Here is a 13,164-nt window from a genome sequence, read left to right on the forward strand (position 1 = left end):
TGCTCTCATTTAATTACTTATGTTGCCAAATTGGCTTATGAACTCTTTATATTTTTGGATCAATTTCCTTTTATTAAATGCAATTGAGGTATTTCAGATTTATGATTCTTATTTAGCTTTTTTTTATATTCTTGGCTTTAATTGATTAACTGGAGGCCCTTGAGTTGTTAAACTTATCGTGATTGTTGATGTTGCATAAACTTGATATGCTACGATTTAGGAAATTGCACGATCGGCAAAATTCCTTCCGGCAAGTGCACCGGTTATCGTCAAGTAAAAACTCACAATAGAGTGAGGTCGAATCCCACAAGGATTGGTTGAGTGAGCAATTCGGATTAGAAGTATGTTCTAGTTGAGCGGAATCAAGATTTAGATGAGAATTGCGGAATGTAAAATTGCATGAATTAAAGAGCGAGAATCTAAATTGCTGAAATTAAAAGGGATGGGGTGATTGCATGAATTTAATTGCAGAATGTAAAGAGAAAGTGGTAAATCAGGAATGGGGAGTTCATTGGGTGTTAGGAGATATTGAGATCTCCGAATCAAAACAACTTTTATCCCTTCCTCAACCAATGCATTCATTGAATTTTGCTTGGCAATCTTATATGATTGGATCCCAATCCCTTGGCTCACCAATTCTCTCTAAAAACAAACAAATTCCCAATCCCTTGGTTTAAATGTTCATAAGAAGAGATGATGCTCGATCACTGATTATACCACACAGTTTCATGAACCACAATTTGGTAGGATTACATGTCACAATATCCATCCAAACCCCAATCCAATTCACTGTGAGAAAGCTTCTCTAGCATGAATCCTCCATTCCTTTCCCAAGGTTCCGAAGGATTCCAATTATGGGTAGTTTCTTTCCCAATACAACTACCCAATGAAATTAGATCGAGAAGCTTTCTAACAAAATTCAAGAGAAAAGATTGAAGAAGAAGATAAAACTATTATTGATTCATTGAATTACAATAGAGCTCCCTAACCCAATGAAAGGGGTTTAGTGAGTCATAGCTCTGAATTCAATTACAAAACTAAAAGAAAATGATCCAAAGTTCTCCATGTAAAGTTCCCCCAAAAGTCCCCTAACTAACTTAAATTCTATCCTATTTATACACTTTCTAAATTGAGCTCTTGTTGTGTTTCTTGGGCTTTGAGGCCTTTCCCTGATTTCCTTTTGCTTTGGGTTTATGGTCCATAATCCTGATGAGGCTGTGATCCAATTCTGTAATATTCATTGAGCAAACTTAGTGATAAACAAGTAATGACACAAGACTCAACAAATTGAAGCTCCAGACTTATCAATTCTTCAGGCCCAATCCCATAAACCATGATATTCAATTGGGTTTCATACCATAATACGTTTAAGTTAATGTTTGTGCTCAAATGCTAACTTAAACTTCAATATATTTGGCCCAGAAACCCCTTTCAAAAAGTGGCGTTTAAGTTTAAGTTTAAGTTTCAGTTTAAGGTTAAACTGAAACTTAAACGTGGAAATGGAAGAAAGCAACCCAGGAGTGTGAAATGTCGAACACGTTTAAGCTTCAGTTTAAGGTTAAACTGAAGCTTAAACGTGGAAATGAAGAAAGCAACCCTGGAGGAGCAATTGGGTCGAACACGTTTAAGCTTCAGTTTAAGGTTAAACTGAAGCTTAAACGTGGAAATGAGAAAGCAACCCTGGAGGAGAGAAATAGTCGAACACGTTTAAGCTTCAGTTTAAGGTTAAACTGAAGCTTAAACGTGGAAATGAGAAAGCAACCCTGGAGGAGAAAAATAGTCGAACACGTTTTAGCTCCAGTTTAAGATTAAACTGGAGCTTAAACGTGGAAATGCTCCTGGTGCCTTTCTTACTTCTGGCGTTTAACCTCCAGTTTAAGGTTAAACTGGAGGTTAAACGTGGAAATGCTTCCTAGTGAGAAATTGTGTCGAACACGTTTAAGCTCCAGTTTAAGGTTAAACTGGAGCTTAAACGTGGAGATGCTCCCTTGGTGAAATTCTCATTCTGGCGTTTAACTTCCAGTTTAAGGTTAAACTGGAGGTTAAACGCCAGTTCCAGCATTTCTTAGCCTTCATGATTCGGGCGTTTAAGCTCCAGTTTAGGCTTAAACTGGAACTTAAACGCCATTTCCAGCATTATATGGCTTGGTAGTTTAAGTTCCAGTTTAAGCTTAAACTGGAACTTAAACTCCACATGTGATATTCAAGCTTCCTTCATTGATTTTGTTGCTTCCTTGCCTAGCCTCTTCTTCCCTGAAATCATCCAAACAATTGCATCAAAGTCTTGCAAAATTTCATGAGAAATCTTCCATTCATAGCATTCAAGTAATATAACTAAAAACTCATGGAATTTGCATCAAAATCATACTGTTTGGATGGTTCATTGCTTTGTTATTCATTTAACCATTCTTGGTTACTTTAAGCTCAAGAAAATGCATAAAACAACTAAAACTAACAGAAAAATGCTAGTGAAACTAGCCTAAGATGCCTTGGCATCACAACACCAAACTTAATACTTGCTTGTCCCTAAGCAAGTCCTGAGTTATTTGAGAAGAAAGTATGAAACAGAAAGCAATTACATTGGCTATATTAGCAAGCATTTGAAGTTCATCAGAAGGGTTTTATGCAGAAAGTTGCAGCATCACTTTTTCATTCTTATCAGGTAAGATTATCACTTTTTCATTGCATCCATCAAACACTGCTATGGCCTCTTGTTATTCTTATGTCCTTGGCACTTTTTTCTTCTTTGTTTTTCTTTTCTTTTTCTTAGAGCTCCTTTGCTCCTTGTTTGCTTAGTGTCATGTGTTGCACAAGCCTTTGGCATTTTCTTTTTCTTATCAGTGCACTACACATATCCATTCCAGGCATTTTAGTTCACATTTCTTCTTGAGACATTGGTGCCCAGCACCTCTTTGTGTGACTAAATGTTTTGTATTTAGGTTGCTCTTGATAATGGACTTTTGGTTGATAATCCCGGGTTAGTTAACCCAAGTTACCAAGTGTTGAAACACTCCTCAGAACCTATTCATCCAAGCATATCCTTAATACATAAACACCACAGGCATTTGTCTCAGAAGTTCAAACCATTGGTGCCTAGCTTATTTTCTCAATTTTTTTTTTGCTTTTTGGTTGCCCTTTTTCAGTGGCTTTTTCTTCTTCTTTTTCTTTCTTTTTCATGGCCAAAGACATTTATTCATCAAGATCCATAGACAGTTTTCAATTTCTACACAAAAAATGATAATTCTACACTCTATTTCCAGTGATCTGACTAAACAATCAAGCATGCATACCACCACTTAATTCTACTTGATTTGTCACTAATTGAGCCAAGTTACTTTTGTTCAAACTTTTCTTTTATTTTTGGAAACAGAACAAGCATGGCAAGCATTTGTTTAAGAAGGTGAAGTTATATCCAAACATCTAGGCATTCACTTTATTCAAAGCAATAAACAGACAAACATACTAGAAACTTCACATTCCAGAAAGATTCAACAATTACAGTTTAAACCAGAACAAGCATGCTTTTGTTTGCCCTTTTTAAAGAATTGTCAAGGAACAACACCACCTTGTGAAATTCCTTGTTTTCTCTTTGTTGCCAGGAAACAATTTGATTTCTCCTTCTTCTCCTAGTTGTTGCTTCATGTTCTTTCTAAAATCCTTGTTTCCTTTCCTGCAAAGAGTGATGAAGTTGCTTGCTTCTCAAGCACTTGAGTGGTTAGCTCAACTATGTATGGGCAAGTGTCTGAGTCTTAAGTTGGTGTGTGAACACCAAACTTAGTCTCCTACTTACTCCTCTGCTCTTTGAGTCCTTGAATTCTCCTTGGAATGAAGTTGCTGCTAAGGATTTTAAGCATTCCTGTGATTGCTTAGAATGGTTGTTCCTTTCATATAATTCAAAGGTTGTTGTGTTCAGTTGATCTGTGTGGTGGAACACCAAACTTAGAGTCACACATTCCCCTTTGAATTATTGATCCACGAATTCATTGTTTGGTGTGAAACACCAAACTTAATTCTTTGCAATGCACAGAAACTACTTCACCTTTTTATTGAAACAAATAAAAGAAACAGCAAGGGAGTATTACCTCAGGTTGGGTTGCCTCCCAACAAGCGCTTCTTTAACGTCATTAGCTTGACGGTTGCCCCTTGTTAGGGTGGATTGTAGTGCTTGATGTCCTCTCCTCTCACTATGAAAACGTCCCCATTTGATTCCTTCATGATTTCCAAATGTTCCATAGAAAGAACTTTCCTGATTGTGAACACTTGAGGGAGCTGGGAAGGAATGGTTTTGAGGCCAGGTGGGATTGGCAGATAATGACTTGATATCACTTTATCTCCCGGAGAGAAACCTTCAGTGGGAATTTTCTTGTTTCTCCACCCTCTTGGCAATTTCTTTACAATTCTTCCCTTTCTCTTGAGGATTTCTTCATTGACCCTTATGCCAGGAGGATCCTTCTGATCTGTTTCTATTGATTCTTGTGGCTTTAACTCTTGCAATTCTTGTTTGCCTTCCAAGGACTGTTTCAGAGTTTCAGCTGCTGGATTGCTTTCCTCCAAACACAGATGGCTACTATCATCCTTAGGCTTTTCAGGTTTTGGTTCAGGCTCAGATGCAGGTTTGAAAACATTGAAAGTGAGCTGTTCATCATGTATTCTCAAAATTAGCTCTCCTTGTTCTACATCTATGAGCGCTCTAGCAGTGGCTAGAAATGGCCTTCCCAGAATGATAGGGTGTAGGTAGCTTTCCTCCATGTCCAAAATGACAAAGTCTGTGGGGAAGAAATAATTTCCCACTTTCACCAGCACATTCTCAACTACCCCTTCAGCTTGCTTCTGAGTTTTGTCAGCCAGTTGTATGATTACATCAGTGGATCTCACCTCATTCAGTTGTAGCCTCTTCATAAGAGTCAGAGGCATCACATTTATGCTAGCTCCTAAATCACAGAATCCTTTGTCAATTTTTGTTTCCCCTATGATGCAGGGGATATGAAAACTTCCTGGGTCTGTTTTCTTAGAGACTATGTCCTTCTTGATGAGGGCAATGCATTCTTTGTTCATTATTACAGTTTGTCCTCCCTTCAAAACTCTTTTCTTGCTCAGCAATTCCTTTAAATACTTGATATATGTAGGCATCTGCTGGAGAATCTCAAGAAAGGGAATATTGATATGGAGAGACTTAAATGTCTCTAAGAACCTTGAATAGGTTTTCCCTTTTTCACCTCCTCCTAACCTCTGAGGAAATGGTGCTTTTGGTTGGTATGTTTCCAGCATGCCTTTTTGCAGTTCCTTGGCTTGCTCAGTTTCACTTTCCTGCTTAGCTTCTTCCACACCTTCCTTCAAGATTTCTGACTCCTGTTCTGAGGGTCTGATTCCTTCTTCTTCTGAGACTTCCTTCAATATGGTGATGGCCTTGCATTCTTCCCATCTCACTCCCTTTTGTTCCCCTTTAGGGTTCTTTTCTGTGTCACTAGGGAACACTGCAGTTGACTTGGGGGCCTGTTGAGATGGCTCTCCTACTTGAGACTCCATCCTCTTGAGTTTTTCACCATGGTTCCTTAAGGTAGATCTCACATCATCCCTAAAGCTTTTCAACTCACTTATGTCCTGACCCATGGTTGCAAGCATTCCTTCTATCCTGTTTAATTGATCTTGAAATTGTTGGTTCGGATTAGGTTGGGCAGGTTGATTATTTTGGTCATGATATGGTGGTTGAGAGTAAGTGTTTTGTGTGGTTTGGTATGATCTTTGGTTAGTGATGGGATATTTTGATGAGAAACGAATTTCTCACAAAACACCACAAAACTAACCGGCAAGTGCACCGGGTCGCATCAAGTAATAAAAACTCACGGGAGTGAGGTCGATCCCACAGGGATTGATGGATCAAGCAATTTTAGTGGGTGATTAGTTTAGTCAAGCTAACATTGAGTGGTTGGGTGAAATTTTGAGAGCAGAATGTAAAACGCAGAGAATTTAAAGTTGCAGAAAATAAATGTGCAGAAACTTAAAGTGCAAGAAAAGTAAATTGCAGAAACTTAAATTGCAAGAAATGTAAATTGCATTAAATGTAAAGGGAATTGGGAATTGGATTTGCAGAAATTAAACAAGGAAAAGTTAAATTGCAACAAGCAGAGAAGTAAAAGATGGATTTGATTGATTCGGAACCAAAACAGAAATGTAAATAAACATGAAAAGCAATAAACAGAGAATGTAAAATTGGAATTAAGATCTCAGGACCCAAGAGACTAGATAACCAAGTCTAGATCTCAATGCCTTCCTAGATCCAACAAGAACAATTGCAAGAGAAATTAAAGAAAAGTAAATTGCAGAAGCCAAGAGAAGGTGAAGTAGTAAACAGGAATGGAAATTCAATTGTGCAGAGAAAGTAAACAAGAAAATTCTCAAGGTGAGATTGAAACAGAATTTCTTCAATTCTCAACCCAAGATTCAAAACGAAATTGAAAACTAAGAGAGAGCTCTCAAATCCTAATGCTCCCTAGTGGAGCCAGCCTCCTCACAAATATGAAAATGATGCCTTATATAGGCTTTACAAAATGGAAATGAAAATGAAATTAAAAACAAATTACAATTAAATGAAATTCCTATTTTATCTATTTCTTGTGCCTTTGAGTGATGTCAATTGGGCCTTTGCTCTTGATGGAATTGGGTTGAAAGAGGCCTTGGTTGATTGCTCTTGAAGTTTGAAGAAGAACCAAAGTGAACCAATTGAACCGGGTTTGAGGTTAGCCAAAGTGGGACCTAAAGTTTGAGCCAAAGTTAGGGCCAACTTTTCACATCAGCAAACACAATCTGCTGGTATGGACGTTGGTGCCAACGTTAGGGGTCTAACTTTGACCCTAACGTTGGCCTCCCTTATGCACATTTATGGCGCCAACTTTGTCCTCTTGTCATGTTGCCAATTTTATGCCCAATATAGACTATCATATATGGTTGGAATGCTCTGAATGTCAGCTTTCTAACCCACTTGGAATCACTTCAATTGGACATCTACAACTCAAGTTATGATCATTTGAAGAGGGCATGGTCGCTGGCTTTGGTGTGCAGCGTTTGAGGTAACGTTAGCCCTCAAACGTTGGCGAAAACGCCAGTTCTGGAGGCTCAAATGTATTGTCCACCCCATACTATTATACATTGTTGGAAAGCCCTGGATGTCTACTTTCCATTGCCGTTGGGAGCACATCATTTGGAGCTCTACAGCTCGAGTTATACTCCATTGAAGGTGCAGAGGTCAGTTGGCCTCACTGCAGGTTGTCACCATGTTCGTTTATGCACATTGCGGGGCAGTTTTCTCCCTCAATTTTAGTGTCCACCATGCAGTGCCATATATTCTTGGAAAGCTCTTGATTCCTACTTTCCAATGCTTCTTGAATCACCTCATTTGGAGCTCTGTAGCTCAAGTTATTCTTGTTGGAAGTATACCCCTTCAAGCTGTTGTGGTGTGTGGCGCCAACGTTAGGGTCAAAGTTAGACCCCTAACGTTGGCGCAAACGTTGGATGGCCAGGGAGATCTTCTCAAGTTCCAACGTTAGCCTCCAAGTTAGGGGGCTAACGTTGGGGCTAACGTTGGCCTCCCTTTGTAATTCATGTGCCAACGTTAGCTTCCAAGTTAGGGGGCTAACGTTGGCGCAAACGTTGGTGGCCCAGGGAGGAATTCAAGTTCCAACGTTAGCCTCCAAGTTAGGGGGCTAACGTTGGGGCTAACTTCATGCCTCCTGGTTCAATTTCACTTATACCATTGTCCTCTCTTCACTCCTAGCCATTCCTCTTTGCTTCAACCTTTCTCCAAGCTTTCTTCACCTATCATTAATCAACCAAACACATCAAAGCTATGCTCAAAATCATGAGATATTCATTCTTTCATAATATGTGACAATTTTAGCATAAAACCTCATGAAATAGCATGAATTCATACATGGTTGATTAAATCAAAGGAAACATGAAAATCTACCCAATTGGCTTGCTTATGGCTCAAGAAAGTGCATAATTCAATTAAAAACAAAAGAAAAAGGCTAGTTAAAATAGGCTAAGATGACTTGTGATCACAACACCAAACTTAAAGCTTGCTTGTCCCCAAGCAAGAAAAGAATCATGCAATAAAGATTGACAATCCAAGGCAAGAAGAATAGCAACTCAATGTTCATGGTAAGCTAGTTTTCTAAGCATACTACAATCACAAAAGAAATGTAAATGATTGATGCTTCCATCTAGCTCAATTTATGAAATCTTTTTCTTATATTTCTTCCTTGAAACAAGCTTTTGATTTTCTTATTAGCTTCTCCTTTTTGGGTGCTTTGCCCCATGAGTTGATAACAAAGCTACGACTTCTAAATGCTTTGTTTTCAAGTATTACCACTTGATACATAAGCACCACAAGCATTTGATTAGAGGACTTCATTAAGCTCATTTTTCTTTTCTTTTCTTGACTCTCTAATCATTGATGCTCAGAGCCTTGAGCTTTGAGGGAGTGCTTTTGCACTTTGAGCCTAACCTTGACTTCTAAGTGTTTTGTTTTCAAGCATTTGGCTTGATACATAAACACCACAAGTACTTAACAATTGAATTGCCATTGGTACTCAGAGCCTTCAGCTTTCTCATTCTTTCCCTTTTTCTTTTCTTGCTTTATTTTGCATTTGCTTCTTCAAGGTTTTCATGATTTTAAAAGATTTCACAAAATGTCCTAGATGAAAACTTCAATTAAATAAAATCTAATGCAATTAAGCAACAATCAAACATACTAGCTTACCAATACTTTTATGCACATGCTAAAATCTTCTTTAATGCCTTGTTTGTTTATGATCGTGATACTTTTGTTGCTTTTGAATTCACAAAACTCAAGTTGGAAATCATAATGACATAGCACCATGTTGCAATTTAGAAATCAAACTATGCCTTTTCATACACACATGCATACAGAGAAGGTAAAGACAATCATGCAGTTCATAGTGCTTGAAACAATTGAGAGGAAAAGGAACTTTACAACCTTGTAGTTCATCTTCTCTATTGTTGTCATTTTCCTCCCATTCTCCTCCTTCCCATACCAAACTCAGAATGCTTGCTCATCCTCAAGCAACTATTAGAACCGTGGCTATGGAGCTAAGATGGATCATGAATGTCTTACACAAGGAATGTTAGTAATACATGTGTTTCAAGCAAGCAAAATTAAAGATAATAATCAAGGCACAAGAGACAGAGACATTGTGATTGCAAACTTAAGAAGGTGAGCATAATACTTTGCATAAAAGATAAGTGGCACACCAAACTTAATGTGACACTTTCGCTTGGAATCAATGCAAGTATCCAGTAAAGATTTGAAGCAAATTGTGTTGCATAGCAACACCAAACTTAGAATGCAATCCTATGTCGATTTATTTGAACTAAAACTAAACAAAAGAAACTGTTATATGTTAAGTACAATCACCAAATGAAGAGTCTGTTATGAATAAGGATGTCTTGGTGATGTATTAACAAAACAGTTAATGAAGGAAAGCATTAAAAACAAGTAAATAAATGAAACAAAGGGAAAACAAAAATTATCCAACTAAGAAGAAAAATAACACTGTAAAAGGCAATATGATTATGCAGACAAGTGATGTTGCTGGATTGATTTGCATAGAAAAATAGGTGGCACACCAAACTTAGAATCTTGGTGTGTCATTTTCATGTAAAATTGATGCAATCATCCATGAAGATGGAAAACAGTTTGTTGCAGGGCAACACCAAACTTAGAATGTAACCATATGCCAATTTATTGAAATTTGAACAAAGCAAGGAAAAGAAATGTACCTACTGTTGACATGTTGTTTACTTTCTTCCTCTTCTTCCAATTTGTTAAGAGGAATGACTTTAAGAGAGGAGAAGATTCAGCTATTGCCCCCTGTCTTGGTTTCCTCTCAGCAAGCTTTTTGTTGTACATGGCTTGATTGAGCTTGCCTGCTATTGGTCCAGGGGTTGGATTGCGTGTGGTTGACCTCCTCTTGAATGTTGTCCTTGGTAGTTTGGTCACAATCCTCTTCTTGGTGCTTTTGTCAATTGCCTTCACTTCTTTGAATCCATGTTTTGGTGGTTGTGTGATTGTTGGAGTTTTGTATTCATCCAGAGCCTTTTGTATTGGTGGTTCCATGAACTCCTCCTTTATGTACTTCTCTGCCTCACTTGAGTTTGGAATGACTACTTTACTTTCTTGCTCCTCCACTTCCTCTTTTATATCCATCAATTGGCCTTCATTTTTCTTGCTCAGTGGTTCTAAGCTCCTCCTTATTTTCTCTACTTCTTCATTCATATTTTTGAAGAAAGCTTCTTGCCTTTTCTCGGATATTTGTGCTTCTTTCGCATATTTTTCGAACTTGGACTCAAGCTCTGAAAGCCTTGAGTGGTTCATGGAAGTTTGTGTGGGTGGTGAGTTTTGAAAGGGGCTTTCGGTTGAAGTATGGTCAAGTGATGATATCTTTGGATGATTATCATATGGAGCACTAGAATTCCCTTCCCAGCCACCATTAGAATCATGACTTGCATTATTTTGTGGTGGAAAGAAATATCCCATATGATTTTCTTTCTCATCTTGTGGTTCTGAAGCATAGCTCCATGAATTGGAGTGCCCAGAATTTGAAGTTTCTTGGTGATATCCCCAGCCATCATTAGAGATTGGTGATGGTGGGTGATATCCCATAAAATTTTGTTTGACCAAATGATGAGTTGAACTCCATTTGTATTTTGCAAACATCAATGAAAATTGAAATTACTCATATCAGAGATGAGAATTTCTTAGTGAGGCAAAAACTCAAACACCTTGGTTTCACTTTGAAACAGAAAACAAAAATAAAGAAAATGCTTGATCTATACTTCTCACCCACTTAATCATTGTTGATCTAATCAATCCCCGGCAACGGCGCCAAAAACTTGATGGGATATTTTGATGAGAAACGAATTTCTCACAAAACACCACAAAACTAACCGGCAAGTGCACCGGGTCGCATCAAGTAATAAAAACTCACGGGAGTGAGGTCGATCCCACAGGGATTGATGGATCAAGCAATTTTAGTGGGTGATTAGTTTAGTCAAGCTAACATTGAGTGGTTGGGTGAAATTTTGAGAGCAGAATGTAAAACGCAGAGAATTTAAAGTTGCAGAAAATAAATGTGCAGAAACTTAAAGTGCAAGAAAAGTAAATTGCAGAAACTTAAATTGCAAGAAATGTAAATTGCATTAAATGTAAAGGGAATTGGGAATTGGATTTGCAGAAATTAAACAAGGAAAAGTTAAATTGCAACAAGCAGAGAAGTAAAAGATGGATTTGATTGATTCGGAACCAAAACAGAAATGTAAATAAACATGAAAAGCAATAAACAGAGAATGTAAAATTGGAATTAAGATCTCAGGACCCAAGAGACTAGATAACCAAGTCTAGATCTCAATGCCTTCCTAGATCCAACAAGAACAATTGCAAGAGAAATTAAAGAAAAGTAAATTGCAGAAGCCAAGAGAAGGTGAAGTAGTAAACAGGAATGGAAATTCAATTGTGCAGAGAAAGTAAACAAGAAAATTCTCAAGGTGAGATTGAAACAGAATTTCTTCAATTCTCAACCCAAGATTCAAAACGAAATTGAAAACTAAGAGAGAGCTCTCAAATCCTAATGCTCCCTAGTGGAGCCAGCCTCCTCACAAATATGAAAATGATGCCTTATATAGGCTTTACAAAATGGAAATGAAAATGAAATTAAAAACAAATTACAATTAAATGAAATTCCTATTTTATCTATTTCTTGTGCCTTTGAGTGATGTCAATTGGGCCTTTGCTCTTGATGGAATTGGGTTGAAAGAGGCCTTGGTTGATTGCTCTTGAAGTTTGAAGAAGAACCAAAGTGAACCAATTGAACCGGGTTTGAGGTTAGCCAAAGTGGGACCTAAAGTTTGAGCCAAAGTTAGGGCCAACTTTTCACATCAGCAAACACAATCTGCTGGTATGGACGTTGGTGCCAACGTTAGGGGTCTAACTTTGACCCTAACGTTGGCCTCCCTTATGCACATTTATGGCGCCAACTTTGTCCTCTTGTCATGTTGCCAATTTTATGCCCAATATAGACTATCATATATGGTTGGAATGCTCTGAATGTCAGCTTTCTAACCCACTTGGAATCACTTCAATTGGACATCTACAACTCAAGTTATGATCATTTGAAGAGGGCATGGTCGCTGGCTTTGGTGTGCAGCGTTTGAGGTAACGTTAGCCCTCAAACGTTGGCGAAAACGCCAGTTCTGGAGGCTCAAATGTATTGTCCACCCCATACTATTATACATTGTTGGAAAGCCCTGGATGTCTACTTTCCATTGCCGTTGGGAGCACATCATTTGGAGCTCTACAGCTCGAGTTATACTCCGTTGAAGGTGCAGAGGTCAGTTGGCCTCACTGCAGGTTGTCACCATGTTCGTTTATGCACATTGCGGGGCAGTTTTCTCCCTTAATTTTAGTGTCCACCATGCAGTGCCATATATTCTTGGAAAGCTCTTGATTCCTACTTTCCAATGCTTCTTGAATCACCTCATTTGGAGCTCTGTAGCTCAAGTTATTCTTGTTGGAAGTATACCCCTTCAAGCTGTTGTGGTGTGTGGCGCCAACGTTAGGGTCAAAGTTAGACCCCTAACGTTGGCGCAAACGTTGGATGGCCAGGGAGATCTTCTCAAGTTCCAACGTTAGCCTCCAAGTTAGGGGGCTAACGTTGGGGCTAACGTTGGCCTCCCTTTGTAATTCATGTGCCAACGTTAGCCTCCAAGTTAGGGGGCTAACCTTGGCGCAAACGTTGGTGGCCCAGGGAGGAATTCAAGTTCCAACGTTAGCCTCCAAGTTAGGGGGCTAACGTTGGGGCTAACTTCATGCCTCCTGGTTCAATTTCACTTATACCATTGTCCTCTCTTCACTCCTAGCCATTCCTCTTTGCTTCAACCTTTCTCCAAGCTTTCTTCACCTATCATTAATCAACCAAACACATCAAAGCTATGCTCAAAATCATGAGATATTCATTCTTTCATAATATGTGACAATTTTAGCATAAAACCTCATGAAATAGCATGAATTCATACATGGTTGATTAAATCAAAGGAAACATGAAAACCTACCCAATTGGCTTGCTTATGGCTCAAGAAAGTGCATAATTC

The sequence above is a fragment of the Arachis hypogaea genome, chromosome 12, assembly GCF_003086295.3.
Source record: "Arachis hypogaea cultivar Tifrunner chromosome 12, arahy.Tifrunner.gnm2.J5K5, whole genome shotgun sequence".
Lineage (NCBI taxonomy): Eukaryota > Viridiplantae > Streptophyta > Magnoliopsida > Fabales > Fabaceae > Arachis > Arachis hypogaea.